The following is an 18,351-nucleotide window of genomic DNA, read 5'->3' as shown; positions in this document are numbered from 1 at the left end:
TATAATAGCATTCCATTACGAGTCTGTTCTCTTTTGTTGTCCATTTCTTTCTTCAGTTTTTTTCATTTTGATGATTATCATGGCTGTGCTGTGTTTGTTCGATATCATTTTGTTCCCTGAAATTAGAGGTTATGCTTACCTGTTCAGCGTCCATGTTATTTGAGTTTCTGAAATTAGAGAGTTGGCCAACATTCGCAGGATGACGACCGGATCCCCCATGCTGGCTACCGAAGAAGCACCTGCCGATCATGACACACAGATCTTTCTTTTGGGTCCCATGGTTTGGATTATTTGTAATTGACATTTTTCATATTTTGGTATTTGTGGCAACACCGAGCCCAGAATTGTTTTACCTGTGGTTCTGACGCAGGGATAGTGTATAGCTCCCATGTATACAAGAGGTATCGTTCACTATCACACATACATATGGGACATGAACAAAAATAAAAAATTAAAAAATAAAAATAAAAATAAATTTTTAATAATTTTTTTTTTAAATCTAACTAAGTATTCTACTTGATAAAAGTCGGAACTAATGCTCTGAAAGAAGGCGTTTGAGGATAGGTCTACCTTACACCATACTGCTTAGCCGCTAGAAATGTTGGATGGGAAAAAGAGGAGGAAAGCAATTTTGCACGCCGCTGTGAATTCCGTCGTTCAAAAACGGGGCAAATTTCTACGTCAATATCGATAAAAGGACTGGTTTCTGTTATAAATTCGAAGTAACATTTAACTAGATAATTCGCCTGTCGCCTGGCTATTTTTTGCATTCATTTTTAGAGGATTTTCATTAAATTTGAATTGACAAACAGAATTATACGTTTATATCGCAACAAAGACTGCTTCCTGAAATAAATTCGAAGTAACATTTAACTCTTTTTTTCTTTTTTTTTTTTTTTTTTTTTGCTTTTTTGTTTTTAAAAAAAGGCGTAAACTCACATTTCGTTGGTTTCTTTAAAGGAGTTTTCCGTCATGCGTGTGTTAATCCTTCCCTATTTGGCCTCTTGTCTTGAGTTAAATATCAGGTCGTCGGTCAGTAGATGGTAAGGATAAGGATGGGGGGGGTCACAGTCCTTTCTAGTACAAACATACGCGCATGTATATATGTACATATGTATACACATACACACATATGCAAAAATTCTGCTCGTCTTTGCCAACAAAGAATAAAAATGAGTTCCTCTTTTTTTTCAGTCAAGTAACGAATTTCGTCAGTCGCCCCTCTGACTAATTTTTGCATTCATTTTTAGAGGATTTTCATTAAATTTGAATTGACAAACAGAATTATACGTTTATATCGCAACAAAGACTGTTTCCTGAAATAAATTCGAAGTAACATTTATTATTATTGATTTTGGGCTATATTTAACTATCTTAATTATACAAATACGAGTATCATTTTGGCAAAACCTCTAAAAAAATTCTCGAGTTTTATAAACTTGAATGAACATAATTACACACACAGACGCATACACACACGCACACGCACACACACACACAAACACACAAACACACTGTCAAATAAAGTTTTTTAAAAATCCCTTAATTTAAGAAAGAAAGTAAAATGAGTGCATCCCAAAATCACTAAAAGTAGCAAGTAACTCTTTTAGCAAGTGTCAAAGGCTAGATAATTTACTCTTCTACCTACCTGGATTTGTTGTTCGCTGCAGTTTATTTAAATGCTTTTATTAGTTTCCAAAAACAATAACCGTACTTTACGTTTAACGGCAACAAGGAACCGTTCTCTAAGGAAAAGTAAAAAATTATTTATTTTATAAATCACCGAATTTTCGGATGATAAATGATGCTAAGTAGTAATTTTTTAAACGTAATGTCTTCTATGTAATTCTGTCAGTACCTTCCTTTTTCACCGGTGTTATAATTCCTAACAGAGGCTATTTTTTTTTTTTTTTTTTTTTTTTTTTTTGCTAATTTGCACGCATGCACACACACAAAAAAAGACATTGTCATATAAAAAAAAATCCCCTAATTTAAAAATAAAAAAACTTAAGGAATTGAACGGCTTAAATGACTGCATCCAGAGAAACTAATGTAAGGATGTTTATGTATACGACCGAGAAGTCTCATGATTTAGGACGCTCAACCCAAACATAAAAAAAGAAAGCTTGCCTCATTTACTAAAAAATTAGTTCATTTTTTTAGCGCACAATTTAGCTCCAAACAAACAGAAAAAAAAAGAAAAGAGATTAGTTTATTTTTTCAGCTCATAACTGCGGACGCTCAACGCAAACATCCAAAAAAAAAAAAAGCTAGTTGTGTTTACTAAGACATTAGTTCATTTTCACGTCTCGTAAGTTAAGGCACGCAAACCAAACATTCAAAAAAGAAAGCCTGACTCATTTACTAAGAGAATAGTTAATATTAGTTTTTAACATGGCAAAAAAAAAAATGTGCATCGATAATGTGTGTAGGTAAATGTTAGTGTATAACTACATGAATTTATGATCATGAGCATGGTAGAATGCTGTATTTGGCTTTACATGAATATAAGTATTGATTCGTGTAGAGTGGGCGGCCATATTGTTTAAGCTTTGACGTGTTCGTCTTTTGTAAGAAGGTGTGTAATCCAGATTAATAGAATGTTATGCTCTCAGCCAATGAGAATAGCTGGAATGTTAGTGGAGAGAAATCATTATTTTTGAATAGGGAAGTGTAATGGTAGTTGTATGTGTATAAGTGTTTGATCCACTTAATAAGGGTGGCAGGGAAATATAGTTATAGTGTTTATATATTTACCCATTGTCGACTGGGAGCGGTGGGAGGACTTTTAATTTACAGGGGAAAATATTAACTACTTCATCTAAATAAGTTGGTGATTGTGATATGGTGCTCGTAGGAATTGATGTAGAATTTTTATATACCGAATAAATGTGTATATAACAGCAGTCAAAAGTTACATAAGATATTAGGCAATAGCTTAGATATAATAAATGTGTATGTGGCATCTGTTATTGCAAACCTACGGTAAATTGGTCCAGAGGCTAATTTCTGCAATCAAAATATTATATAGAGGATTAACATCTAATATTTATTGATAAGATTTTACAAAAATCAGAGTATCTAAATATTCGCAGAGATCGCAACTCCTTTTTACCTCCTTTGCATAAAACTAAAACTAAATAGAGCCCACATTATGATCCACTGCGCCTAGCAGCCATATTTTAAAATCCATATAATTTAATTAGTTTAGTCATGAATCCTATACATACAAATATAAAAGCATGCTTGTATTTGTATAAACACATTCAAATACTATAGTTTGTATGTATATATGTATATTACAATATTTACTCCAACCGATTAAAAAAAAACATTGTCTTTGACAAATGAAGAGGGAGAATAGGTCCTGAACTGTCATCTAGGCTTCAACCTCTGTCCCATCGACGAGATGTTGCATCCCTCTGCCTGTTCTACAAATACTTTAATGGTGAATACTCTGACGAACTGCAAACACTTGTACCTCCCCGACCTAACTACCCCCGACAAACCCGACAAGCTACTAAGTCTCATCCCTTTACAGTAGAGATCCCTAGGTGCAAGAAAGCCTTTTACTCCAATAGTTTCTTCCCAAGAACTGCGAGTCTTTGGAACTCTCTTCCGGGATTCTGCTTTCCCAACTGCAATGATATGCAGAAGTTCAAGTGTAATGTTAACAAACATCTTTCTACTCTTCTCCCTTTATAATGACCCCGCTAATTAAGTCCCTAATAGTAGCCCCCTGCTTCAAAGTGGCACTGTGCCTTGTTTGGGGTGAAAATTGAATTTAAAAAAAAGAAAAAAAAAAAATTAAGGTGAAAAGCTCGTCCTCCTCTAGCTGAGAAGCTGTCTGAAATTGTCTAAGTTGAAAAGATCCTGCATCTTGAAATCATTATTAACCCGAAGAATTTTGCACAAAGTGTACCCTGAAATATCTCATGAATAATTATTCTCGTTCATAAAAAATGATCTCAGAATTATTATTGAATTGCTTTGATTTGAAACCCAAGTTATTTACAGCACCGATACCACAACCAGCATCATCATCAAAGCACTTACAGGAGGAACTTAAGTCACATCATCTGATGGACGCCATTCAGCCAGCATCCTAAAGGTATTGCAACACGGATTTAGGGCCATGCGTGTTTTTGTGCACTCTGAGCGATAGTTTCAGTGACAAGTAAGTGTTTGGTTACAGGTTTTCATGTCCATGGGTTTTAGCATAACTTTGGGAATACTTCTTACAATATGGAAATAAGACTTTCACCTATCATTACATTATCAGGCCAAAGTATGTAGTTACATAACTGACTTATATTCTTGTTCGAAGTATATTAAATGTATACTGGCTCCTCGGTATAAAATTTCATACTTTCTGAAGTTGATATTTTAAAAATAGTTCCAATATATTATTTATTATTTTGGGGTGTGATTGGAGAGAAAATGAAAACATACTGGCCTACAAAGGGATTGAACTCACAAACTTCACATTGAGATATTTGTATTTAAAAACACACCTATTCTCTCACAACTTCTCATTCCTCTCCTTTTTAATTGTCACTTGTTAACTCATGTCCGGTAGTCATTTGACAGAAGAATGGTAAGATACACACGTCATCATTGTTATAGATTAGAAAAATGTTGATTAAATGGATCAAGTGTTTTTTATTAAATAATTATTTAATACTGTGGTGGACTAATTCTTTGATTTCAGATCCTAAAAAACATCTCTCAGACTGGAGCCTTGTAATATACAGCTGAAGTCTCGTTTTGTTTACATGTGTTCAAATTTTGCTCAGTGGATAGTGACGTCTCTGTTCTTTGTTCTCTTTCCTCTTTTTTTTTTTTTTGCAGTCATCTCCTAAGTAATAGTGGTTATAAAAATAGATCAAAGTGAAAAATATTTTAATAGAAAAAGAACTGAAATGTGAAACTTTACTAGGATGATCCAGAAGTTTATGAAATTATATTTTGAAAAAAAAAAATGCAACTTTATTTTTATAACTTCTCCAGATAGTATATTTCCGATTTTTCGGGTTTTTTTTATACTAAATTTTCTTTTTCATCATTTGTGCTAGTTGATGAACGGTTATGTCCCTTGATTTTGTGGAAGTTTCTTCGATCTTCAAGTATTCTTTTTCTCTCATCTTCTTTTCCCTTTCAATTTGAAGCCTCCAATTATATCTCTCATGTGTTAAAACCTGAAATCCTACAACACGTTCATCACTATTAATAAAAATGACAGCAAAAAATCATTAAGGTTTAACAATGCTTTCAGATTTTTTTTTTATTTTCCTTCTCCAGTAATACATATATAATATTCTCAACTCACTCCTCATAGGAAGGAGAGAGCTGTCCCTAAGCACAACTGTTCTCTCTCTCTCTCTCCCTCGTAGTAGTAGAAAAATAAAAAGAGAAAGATTTCATCAGCTTATCTACTACATCTCATTACCTACTTCCTGCCTGTAATATCCTAACACATCACTGATTCTCAACTTTTCACTTTGATCAAAGGTTACTTCAGTCAAAATGTGAGAACAGCATCTAAGAAGAGAACATTTGTCCAAATAATGAAAATTGTCAAGCCTCATCTTAAAAATTCTGAAACAATTTCATGCACAACGTTCTCATAGTTACAATGATATTGCCATTCCTTAATTAGCGGGAATCATTTGTGCAAATTACAAAAAAAACTTTTACTGAAAAGTTTAAAGAATTTTTTCGAATTTTAATCTTGTGTTTTTATGTGTTACAAAACAGTAACCATTTTTACAGAGTTATTCAATGTCAAACGAATACTGCAAACAGTTGATGGAATATGGTTTTACTGTGTAACCCGGATATAAGAGACTTCTCTCTCTTTTCCCCCCCTTTTGTGCCTCTCTTATGTCCGGGTTTCACTTACCCCCCCCCCTGGATCTTATATCCTGATTACACTGTACATTAACACAGGCTCTAATTTGGAACAAGAGAAAATCTCTTTTATCCGTTTTTCTTATATTCCGGTCTCTTATATCCGGGTTACGCTTTACTATTTTACCTGGATATTTGAACGTTTATGCCTTCAAGTAAACAAGAAATTGAAATGGATTTGAATCATTTTTGCCGATTCTACAGTTTGTAGAGTGAACTAGATTCAGGAATTGAAATTTTGAGGAGTGTCGGATGCAGGATAATTTTTACTCTAATTTTCGATTTCAAAATACGATCCTTTTAATTTTCGTCTAAAACTTGATTTTCTATTGGTTATCGATTTTAAACAGTAAAACTAAAACTTATAGATCATAATAACGAATTTGGGTAAAAATGGTACTGAAAAAAAAAGTAATAGTAAAAATGGCAATGGTAAAAATGGCATAAGTGGATGAATAAAAAAATTGGCCCAAATGAAGAATATAAATGAAAAACTCAATGATTTTATCAAAATCTTAGATACAATACATAAAGAGTAAACCTTTAAAATATATCTACATTTAAAAGTAGATGGGAATTTTGATGAACCCCACCCTCAAAACAAAAACAAAAAATATAAAATAAATAAATAAAAATGTAGCAATTAGGCAATTATGAAATCCGAATCAATAATTATGTTGGAATTGAAAATTTTAGAATCAGAATCAGTAAAATGTTGAAATCGTCCAATCAGTATCCATCTATAATTTCCAGCATAATGTCACCTGCTTCAATAACAAATCTCATGCACATTAAACCAAACTGTTCCAGTGTTAAACCTATTTTATTCACAAGTTTTATTTTATTCAATTTTTTTTATATATCTTTATGGCACAAAAAATCGGATTCTGCTATTTTTTGACTATCAGAAAGAAGCAGAAGAAAGTGTCTTATGTTTTTTTTTAACATAAAAAAAACAATCAGAGAAGAATGAAAAAAGGGTGAGACACTAGGTAAAAAAAAAAAAAAATTATATATATATATATATATATATATATATATATATAAATAATATTTTTTGTAAATACAGTCATATCTTGCTACGATGTACAGACCGTTTCAATCATATTTGACAAGAAAAATTAAAATACAAAAATTAAAAAAGTTCCAGACTTTTTCAAATTTTCTTTCCTCAAAAATTGAAAATTTGAAAATTGATTGAGCACTATCAACGACCCTTGTTGAAATTTAATTATTCTTTTTAATTTTTATATTTTAATTTTTCTTGCCTGATGAAATCAAATAGCAAGATATGACTGTATTTACAAAAAGAATAATAAAAAATATACATGCATATATATATATATATATAATTTGCTCTCTTTGATTGAGCACTATCAACGACCCTTGTTGAAATTTAATTATTCTTAATTTTTGGATATCTTTCTACCTGGAATATATATATATATATATATATATATATGCTTAATAAAATACATTAAATGATAAATTTTCATTATTTCAATTTAAAATTATCAACCAAAATCAAATATTAAGAATCAATATTTAATTAAACTCATAGAAAAGAAAAAGAAAAAAAAAGTTGAAGTATGGTATCGCAAGATTTTTCAAAGTAATGAAAATATGTTACAAAAAAATGGAATGTATATACAAGTGGATGTTATTAACATCACACTGCTAGCAACCTGTAAATCTCTAACAGCAAATGTGCGCATATATATTGGTTGGAGGCTGTACATGAAGAGGATAGCGCCACAGTTTAATCAACCAGGAGAGAAAAAAAAAAAAAAAAAAAGATATGAGGGTGAGGATTAATGCAATGGCTAAATGGCATCAAGTCAGAAGGCTTCCAGTTAGTTTTCTTAACCTATTTATGAACAAAAAAAAACAAAAATTATACGTGCATGTGTGCGTGTATATCAGGGATGTGAGTAATTAAAGAAAATTTTTAAAAATACTGAAATCGAGATGAATTTCCGAAAGAGTTCCTCTGTCTGGAGGACAGCACAAAAAATTTCTTTAAAAATTCCAATCGGCTTCAGCTAAATTAGTATTAATAGAAAAACACAGAGGGAGGGAGGAAACAGAAAGTCCGTTGTTGATGGAGCAAAAGTTATCTCCCCACACCCAATATGAATAATTTAAAGTCTTAGCATTTGCAGGAAAATCTATCCTTTTGATGAATTTGTTCCCTGCATTCATTGAGGTGTGTACGTATATATATATATATATATGAACAAATGATTAATAAAACATGTTAAAAGACATCTTGAAAAAGAGTTAAAAACATATTTAATTTTAAAAAAGGAAACACAAGATAAGTGGATAGTCCTTAATCCGCGGAGTTTCGAAGAAATACTCTCCTTCTCATCAGAGGGCAGGAATTAGCAAAATGCAGGATCGGATTTTGCATATAAAAGTATTTAATGAAACTACAAGTAAGTCACAGATCTTACTTGGTTAAAAAAAAAAAGGGTGAGGTAAGGGGAACAGGAGGCAAAAGAAAAATGTTAAAAAGATTTCACATGAATGCTAAGTGAAGGGTAAAAATCCAGAAATGGTAAAATCCAAAACGGTCGAATTTAAAATTTCAATCCAATGGGTAAATTCCAAATGGTCCAAAATAATCCAAAAGGCAGAGTTCCTTGGAGAAAAGCGCAAATGGAATGAATTCCAAATCATTAAAAGAAAAGCACTGGAGAGAATAATTAAAACACGTCTGTCAAGGCTGGATATATATATATATATATATATATAGAGTGTTCATTTCAAATGTTCAAACATTATGATTTCAAATATTTGAATCATGCTCCAGGAATAAATATTTAACAATCATATTAAAGTTCTGATTGGTATTAATTAATTATTATTATTGATTAGTATTAATTAATTATTAAACTTCTGTAACTACAACTTCGAACTATATTGATGTTTAATTTTTTTTTTAACTTTGGACTTCAGTAACTTAAACTTTTCATACACATATATGTTATATATACATACAATTGCTGGGGGTTTGACGAGATTGAACGGTCACCAACGATTCAAGCTCCACTGAAACCATGAAGAATCTTATCAGAACCTCATATGTTGTACACAATATATATTTGTTTCACAATAAGACAAACAGCATAACCTACAGATACCAAGAAAGCCCAGCTACATCCTAACATAGCCATTAACAAGATTTCCTGCTGATGGCCATCTTGGTGTATAGAGACTACAATGTTAAGTTTTGAAAAACATAATTTTGATAGAAAAAAGGTGGAAAAATAAAACAGTTATGTACGCTGAGTTTCCTCGCAGAAATGGACTCATTTCAATAAACCACCCCGGATGGACTAATGAAGTTTTTGCTATGAAAACCAGAGTACATAACTCATTTATTTTTTTTTATTTTTATCAAACTTAAGCATATTGGATTCTTGCTTCAGTAACAGAGCACTATGGTCAATTTCCTATTAAGAAAAACCTATACCTACTAATTCTATATATATTAGTAGGTATAGTAGGTATTTTTTTTTTTTAATTTACCTTCTGTATATATTTGCATCACTTTCAAATAATAATTGAAAATTCTTTTACTAAATTTTGATGAACCCTTTTGGTAATTTTCAAAAATTTTTCCTCTGATGATGAATAATTATTTTTAAATTTCCAGAAACAAGAAAACTTTTCTCCTGAATTTCTGAATTTCTAAATTCAACAAATATAAGTTCACATTGGACAATATTTTTTATTCTGCTTTTAACTATTATTATGCAATTTTTTTTTAAATACCTTTGATATCATAATTACTTTTACACACACACTAATATATATGTTGTAGATTCTCATCATGAAGCAGTTATCCATCTAGTCATAATCAAAGGTTCTGCTATAGCGAAACCGTTCACTGTTGAATGACATATGTGCCTGCTCCTTTAAGAACTGGGTTCTTATTGTTGAGCATTTTACTTTGAAATGAAATAAGTTGGTCACTTAAACCCACGTGCGCAGATCATGATGTTAAAATCACATGATCACTCTCAGCCTTCTTGAATAACATTTACAATTAATATAAATGTTAATTTCACCTATATTCTCACTGCAGTTCATGTTGGCTGAGCAGTTTGTTCATTATTGATGGAATAAGAGATGGCTTTGTGGCAGGGTTTGAATCTCCCTACACTGATGAAATGCTAGTGTCTGTAGGTATAAAAAAAAAAAAAATAATTGTAGCTATATATATATAATATATATATATGATGATGATTGCTGCATTTTTCCAGATGATCACCGTCACTTTCAGTTCTCCCAATCTCGTCGTCCATGCCATCTCAGATGACTCTGCACTCCTGCTGCAGATTTGCACATCTTGAAGCAGATGTGACATACAAATTAAGCAATTTCCACTGAGTTGACTTCTTCTGGAGGTTGAAGGGTATTCCTATGAACAATGTCTTCTCAAACCAGCAGTAGACTTGCAAACTTTGCTGCATATTAAACAGATCGTTTAGTTCGGACTAATAGGTGCAAAATTGATCTGAACAGGAGTTTTGTGCAACTTAAGGTGGTTGATGTAGCCAGCTTTTGACAAAGTCACTCGTTCACAAGTGTGGCATTTCCAGCTCTGTGAGTCATTGTTAAGACCATCAATTAAATCTTTGGAAAGCTCTCGCTTCAGATTGCTGTATATACATATATATATACACACATACACATACATGCTTGTGACACAAATAAAAATTTTTGATCTTTACACTAAAATATTACTTGTACGAATTAGCTAATTAAGGTGCCAGTATAGGAAGGTAGAACAAAGAATCAGCAAAGAAAGTGGGGGGGATTATTAGATGCGCCAATCTACATATCAGAACAAGTTGCAAAAACAACAATTAAAAGAACATTTCCGACTGAACTATTCCAGAATGTCAAAACAAAAAAAAACTACAATATTTAAAAGCACAATTTTACTTTTCTTTTTTTTTTTTTTTCAATATCAATTTTCATTTTTTTTTTTTTATTGTAAGAAGTAAGATATTCAATAATATATCAACATCTGAATATACAAACGATTACCTTTTTATTAACCATTTTTTTTTTTTTTTTTTTTTTTTTTTTTAACAACAGGAGATTTACTCAGGGGTTTTCCCCCATCCCACCCCCACCTCGCCTTCCCGAACAACAAACCATTTTAATTGAAAATAGATAACAATATTCCCACCAACTTTAGTGGATCAACTATAATTTTTCTTTTTTTTTTTAATATTATTCACTTTTGAAAATAAATGCTACCATATTTTTTTATTTTTATTTTTAATATTTTTTTTTAGAATTTTGTTATTGGAGATTTGCTGGCTAGGCTCAAAATCCAAAGTTATTACAAGTGAACAGGGTAATTATTAGGTTATTAGATTAGTGGAAATATGTTTTTTTTTACATTCAACTTCATGTCAAAAAAAAAAAAAAAATTATTTTTCCACCAACCTAATAAAAATGTATAGCATATATCCTGGAGCAAAATTCGCTCTAACATATCATGTAAATATTTAAATTCGATTTGCAATAGATAGTTTCATCACATTCCTCGCCTTATTATGTGTTGTATTGTTTATATATATTATTTAATTGGAATTTATTATCGAGATGAGTATTATTTATTAATTTTTTTATTGTGGACTATTATCCTCATCTTTCTTAGTTGTTTCATGATGTTTCCGCCAACTATTCCTCTGGCTTTTGTTAGATGGTAACTGTGACGGGATATGAACTCCGAATCTCCTAACTGCATTATCTTCAGACAATTCTCACCTGGAACAGATCAGAATTGTCTGAAGATAGCGGTTTCAATCCTACCCAAAGCCAGTCAGAGGTTTACTTGGCCAAAACGTGGTGAGACGACAACAACTATGGATGGCAGTGATTGCTGAGAATGCAGTTAGGAGATTTGGAGATCCTATCCCATCGCAGTTACCACCTGACGAAGGCCAGAGGAATGGTTGGCCAAAATGTTGTGAAACGACAACTAAGCAAGACGAGAATAATAGTTCCATTTTTTAGTTGTTAAGCTTTACATCATGGCAATTATTATTGGATCATTTTATGACAGAATTGTACATGTTTTTATATGCGATTCATTTGTGGAGTAATTGAAATTCGAAGAGATTTTTTCAATACATATAGCAGCACCTGTTTCTCCAAATCGTCACCCACATAGTGGGTGTCATCGCTATTTTTAGCAGCTTAGGTTAGAGTTTATATATGTCCATATTCATATAGCAGCTCTTTAAATTCTTGGTTTTCCATGATTCATTTTTTTAGCAACTTCTAATAAAAACACTATTTAGATATTAATACGATAACATGCGTGTTATTTTTGTGTTACATTTTTTTTTTCTTCTGAGTAGCTTCTCGTATAATTGGTATGACATTGCATTTCTTGTTATAATTTTATCAAGAATTCTTCCTAAGTTTTGGTTGTAGCTGAAGGAACTCAAGTTATACACATACACTTTCTATTTGTTTTTACATAAGCAGTAACATGTTGCTACACACTCATGAGCATGTTTCAGTCAGTTACTAGCAACTTGAGACCTCTTCAGGCAATGAAAGTAAAGTTTGCAATGAAAATATCAAATCTTGTCAAGTAAGCTTTGACTGGTTTCAACCTTTAACAATCACCAAGTACATTATAAATTTGAATATTAAAGAATATGGATCTTTATATAAGACTTAAAGACTAAATCGTTAATATTTTACTGAATCTACTCCAAGTAATTAAAAAACCACACACACACACACATTTATGCATGCATTCAAATCAATTATCATTAGTACCATTTTAATTTATTCTATTTACCTGTAACATTTTATTTTTTTAGATTTTTTTTTTTTTTTTTTTTTACTTTACATTTAATTTTTTTCAGTTTTATTTTAATCATTTTCATCTCATTTTGATTACCATAACAAATTTAACTGCTAGGCTAAAAGTTATTAGAAGTGATTTTAGACATTAAAGACAGGGTAATTATTAGGCTATTAGGTCGGGGCAAATTTTTTTTTTTTTTTTTTTTACGTTTAACCACATGTCAAAAAAACGACATTATTTTTCCACCAACCTAATAAAAATGTATAGCATATATCCTGAAGCAAAATTCGCTCTAACATATCATGTAAATATTTAAATTCTATTTGCAATAGATAGTTTCATCACATTTCTCACTTTATTATGCGTGTTCCATTTTTTTTAGTTAAGTTTTACATCATGTCAATTATTGTCGGATCATTTTATGACAGAATCGTACGTTTTTTTTATAGTAGATTCATTTGTGGAGTAATTATTATTGCTATTTCTACACTAGCAATCAATATAATTATTATCAAAAATTATCGATTATTCATTAATATCGCAGTTACTAACCTTTTTACTAATTCTTTATTCCCCCATTACGTTCTATTATTCTTTATTTTTATCACAATAATTGCGAATTAGATCTAGGTATGGAGGTTTTATTAATTAAATACATTTTGAGGTTTTCCTTATTATTCTACTAGCGGGGGTACCCGGCGTTGCCCGAGTGTTTGTTTCCGGGACGGGGGGGGGGGGGGAGTTTTAAAAAATGTTATGGTAAGTAAGTAGGAAGGATCAAACCCGGAGTCATGAGTAAAAGTAGGAAAATACAGTGTGAAAAAAAAACAAAAAAAAAAAACATCTGCAACGTTAACAGTTCGGCCACCAAGAAAAGTCCATTCCAGTTGTTTAGGGAAAAAAAAAAAAAAAAACGACTACGGTAGGTCGGCGCGAACCTGAAAATATAATGTGAATTGTCCAGCACGCTAACCACTACGCCACAGAGCACTGCAGCTTAGTTTAGTGATTTTAAATAACTTCACATGAAAGAACTACGAAGCCAAACCGGTGTTCTCTTCTCAACTGTTCCTTGTGAACGATCCCCAAACGGTGTTAAGTGGTGGCAGGGGGAGGAGGAATTTATTAGAGAGAAAATATTTTACCACTTCTATTGATCTTAACCGATTTTGGCCGTGACTTCTCAGCAGAAAAAGTATAGAAATCTAAGATTATCGAGGAATTTGAGAAATAATAAGCCTATAACACACCTCAGATATTGTTCTGCCGTTTGTGCATATTATATTTGCATGAAATATCTTGATTTTTAATCCTATTAAGGTCAAAATCCGACGGGAAAAAATGAGTTCATTTTATTTATATAGAGAAGACAACAGGCAGATGAAGGCAGGAGACAAAGGAAGAAGACCAGAAAAAAAGTTTTAAAATCACCACCAATATAATTATTTATGGTTCTTCCTCCCCCCCTCCTTTTTTTCTTTTCCTTTTCTTCCCTATCTTACAAGTGTATGTAAGGATGGTATTGGAGATGTGTAAGAAGGCAATGCAAGTTGTACGTTTTATGGCCACAACAAATTTGAGTTAATTCCAAAGAATTTTTATAACCAGAATAATTTAAGATTAACTCATTTTCACATAGATATTCCAAAAAAAGTTGTCAACTTGTCATACTTCTGCTAATGGACCCAACACACAGTAGAATGTTTAATGTTTCAAAGCATTTACAATATTGGTGGCTATCACACAAGCACACATATCTTTCTTACTAGTCTTTTATTTTTATTATTTTTCATCTCTGGTTTCTTAACCCCCACCCCATATTTTCCTCTTTATTCATATATTTCAACAGAGACCATTTTGTCTTTACATGCTACTAAATTTTACTCCAATTTTTGACATGTGACAGAAACTTATGATATTAATTCCCTATGACACTGAAGACCTGATATTTTCATTGCAAACTTTGCTTTCATATAAGTTGTATCGTCTGAAGAGATCTCTAGTTGCTAGTAAGTAGCTGACCGAAACATGCTCATAAATGTGTAGCAACCTATTACTGTTTATGTAAAAACAAATAGAAAGTATATCTTGCCTTACTTCAGTATTAAACAGTCTTGTATTAACCTCGTTAAACTTCATTGGTTGCTTTACATCTAGAAAATATTAAATTTGTATTATATATATATATATATATAGGGTGTCCACAAAGTCTGGCTGCATAATATACAGGGTGTCCACAAAGTCTGGCTGCATAATATACAGGGTGTCCACAAAGTCTGGCTGCATAATCTATAGGGTGTCCACAAAGTCTGGCTACATTAAGTAGCCAGACTTTGTGGACACCCTGTATGTATACTTCCTAAGTTTTGGTTTCGATTCAAGCTGACACACCCAAGTCATATATATATATATATATATATATATATATATATGAAATCACAACTTTATAATATAAGAATCGATAGAAAATTGACTATAATAATATATACAAAATTTGCATAAATTAAAATATCATATTTAAGCATATTTTACGACAGGGCTATGCTGAGCATCACTGATAGCTTAGATAAATACTTTTGCAGTTTTAACAAAAGCGCTACAATAATATCAGGGCATCTCCATTTACCAACATCTATAGAATGCCAACATCAATATATTAAATATGAAAGAGTCTGCTGTGGAATTTCCACGGGTCCCGCTAGTACTATTGCAATATAAATACAGCTGACAAGTTACCGGGGGGGGGGGGTAAACTATTGATAAGCTAACCAGCAATAGTTAACAAACGATTAAAACAAAGTACAATAATTAGTATCATTATAATGTAATCATTTTCTTTATTTTTATCAATATTATTTAATCATTATTTTAGTATAATTAGTTTTATACTTATTTGTTTGAATGTTGATATAAAATGAATAAAATTTTGGGCCACTTAAAAAAAAAAAGTCACCAACACACAAAGCTTGTATCTTGTGTAGAGTATGACTCGCTAGTAATAAACTAAAATGTCTTAGAAAGTTGTGAGCACATCTGGCAGGTGTATTAAACATGTGACCCAGGGGTCACATGCGATTCTTTGCAAGCACACTTGAGACTTGCATAAGGGATTTTTTTTTTTTTTTGCTATTCAACAAGTGCACTGTTCATTTGTCATTTTACAATTTAATTTTGTCAAAATTAGAGAACTGGATACAAGTGTATCCTTCACGAAAAAACAATGAACTTCTGCATTTTATGCATGTATGAAGTAGGTGTGCCAAAATTTCACGTTTTCCAAAACACATGAATTCATATTTCAGCTGTAGAAATAAAAGACATCACTTACAATAAAACACCTGCGTTTCAAATTTTGGCTGAAAACATGCCATGTTTAGTCACACTTAAGAGCTGTGATACAACAAAACAGATCTGGATGACTATTTTCTCTGCAATCATGAGTGGAACTTTATAGTAAGAAAGGTGATGATTGCTATTTTGTTTAAAGCATTGCTTCTGATAAAATTGAGCTCTCTAGGCAGTTGATAATGCAACAAATATTAAAAACAATTTCATTTACTTTCTAATAGAGAGCATGACGGTGCAAGGTCTTTCAATTACTGATCAAATTGTCTGGTTTCGAATCTCGGCTTCAAACGCCCATCTTGTCTAACTACGCTGAAGAGCCATAATATGGCGAAACAACCATCTATGGATGACATGCACACATAAGTCTTTTTTATTAATAATCTGTAACAACTAAAAGACATGCTAGCACATCATAAGCAATTTTATCCCAACGTTAAAAGAAAAAATTGTTTTGTGATTAATTTTTGCCGCTTTTATCAATATTCACAAAATTATTCTCATTCGAATAAAAAAAAATTTAGTTTTTTTTTTATTTTAAGTGGTGGGAGGGGGAGGAGCTGAATTAAACGACTTTGAATAATTTTATGTTCATCTAATTAACTTGAAAATGGCGTCAATAAGCACATAAACAAGATTGCTGTACACAGACCAATATATTTTTTTAAACTTTTTTTTTATTAAAAAAATAAATAAATAAAATGTTAAGTTTTCTAATCAGATAAAATCGCAGTAATTTATAAAGATCCAGAAAACAAAAATGTGTTTAGGCATTAAAACTAGTTTTATATTATTCTTTTTACATATTACTAAATGAGGGATCCTTTATATTGAAAATTCAGTGAATATTACGCATCTAAAATTGAGAAAAGCATGGTTGAAGCCAAAGCAAAAAAAAAAAAAAAATCACCACCGAATTTGACCTGATGCTGTGTATATATCTAACAAAACTTTAATTTTAATTCAAAATGATTTATTTAATATTTATCAATATAGATTAATAATATTAAACGAAAATAGCATCAAACTATTTTTAATTCCTAAACAGATTTTATTTTTCTTTAATTCATTCATGACCGTGGATCTTTATAAAGTACCTAAAATCATTAGATTAGAATAAAAGCTAAATAGCAAAAAAATTAATCGAAGAAAAAAAAAAAAAAAAAAGGGATATTTCTTTTTTTTTTTTCTTTTAAAATGATTTCATGTTTAAGACAACAGGCCACTTCATATTTAATTTTCAGAAATATTTTAAGGAAATTAAGTCAAATCAAAAATATTCGAAAATAAATGATAACACATATGGAAGGATAAAAAAAAATTTTTTTTTTTTTTTTTTTTTTTTTTTTCAAAACAAGGCATGAAGCCACTTAATGTAAGAATCTAAAAAGAACAAAAGATGATTCTCACAAACACAGGAGATGCTTATTGGCCTTAGTCTTGTAAAGACCAAGGCTATAGGTAGGAGGAAAACAGTCAGCAGGAAGAGAGTTCCACAAGCTTGCAGTTGTTGAAAATAGGATACTGTATTACAATGAGGTATCAAAACAGCGAATTGATAGAAACCACTAGATCAACAATTCAAATTGGATAGAACAAAGGAAACAGGTCAGACAATTCCGAAGAATATATGCCATAATAGTATTTATAGAAAAGACTGAGACTAGCAACATAACATTTGAGAGAGAAGGTGCAGAGAAGAAAGGGTGGATCCAATCAAATTGCAGATACGTTTCTGCACTTTATCAAGAATCCTCAAATTGGATACAGATTTACTAGTCCACATATGACAACAGTACTCCTTACATAGTGTGATAGCAGACTTGCAGACAGAGAATAGTCTTGACTGTGCAAAAGTGTTTGGAGCGATACAAGGAGCTGACTTTACGAGAAGCAAAAAAATGTGTTGAACAATGAATAACAATATGTATGTGGACCATATCTTATCAGAATTGATTACTTGTTTTGTTTAATATCTACTAGTTTCCAAAACAAAAATGTGTCCATTAATTTATCTTTATTAATTTATCTTTATGCTCAGAACGTTGTTTTAGTAGAGTGATCTTCTAATAAAATATCAGCAAATTCTTATAAGCCTAACTTAAATCATTCCATTAATCGTTTTTAATCCTTTAATAATATTATTCATCATTCAACTGATGATCTATCCATCTGAATTGGTCCTTATCCTTGAGTGGCTTTTGGTCATGACTTATTTAGTCAAAAAAGAAATTAAAAAAAAAATT

The sequence above is a fragment of the Euprymna scolopes genome, chromosome 7 (assembly GCF_053919585.1).
Source record: "Euprymna scolopes isolate OS-2025 chromosome 7, ASM5391958v1, whole genome shotgun sequence".
Taxonomy (NCBI): Eukaryota; Metazoa; Mollusca; class Cephalopoda; order Sepiida; family Sepiolidae; genus Euprymna; species Euprymna scolopes.
Note: the sequence above shows the minus strand (reverse complement) of the source record.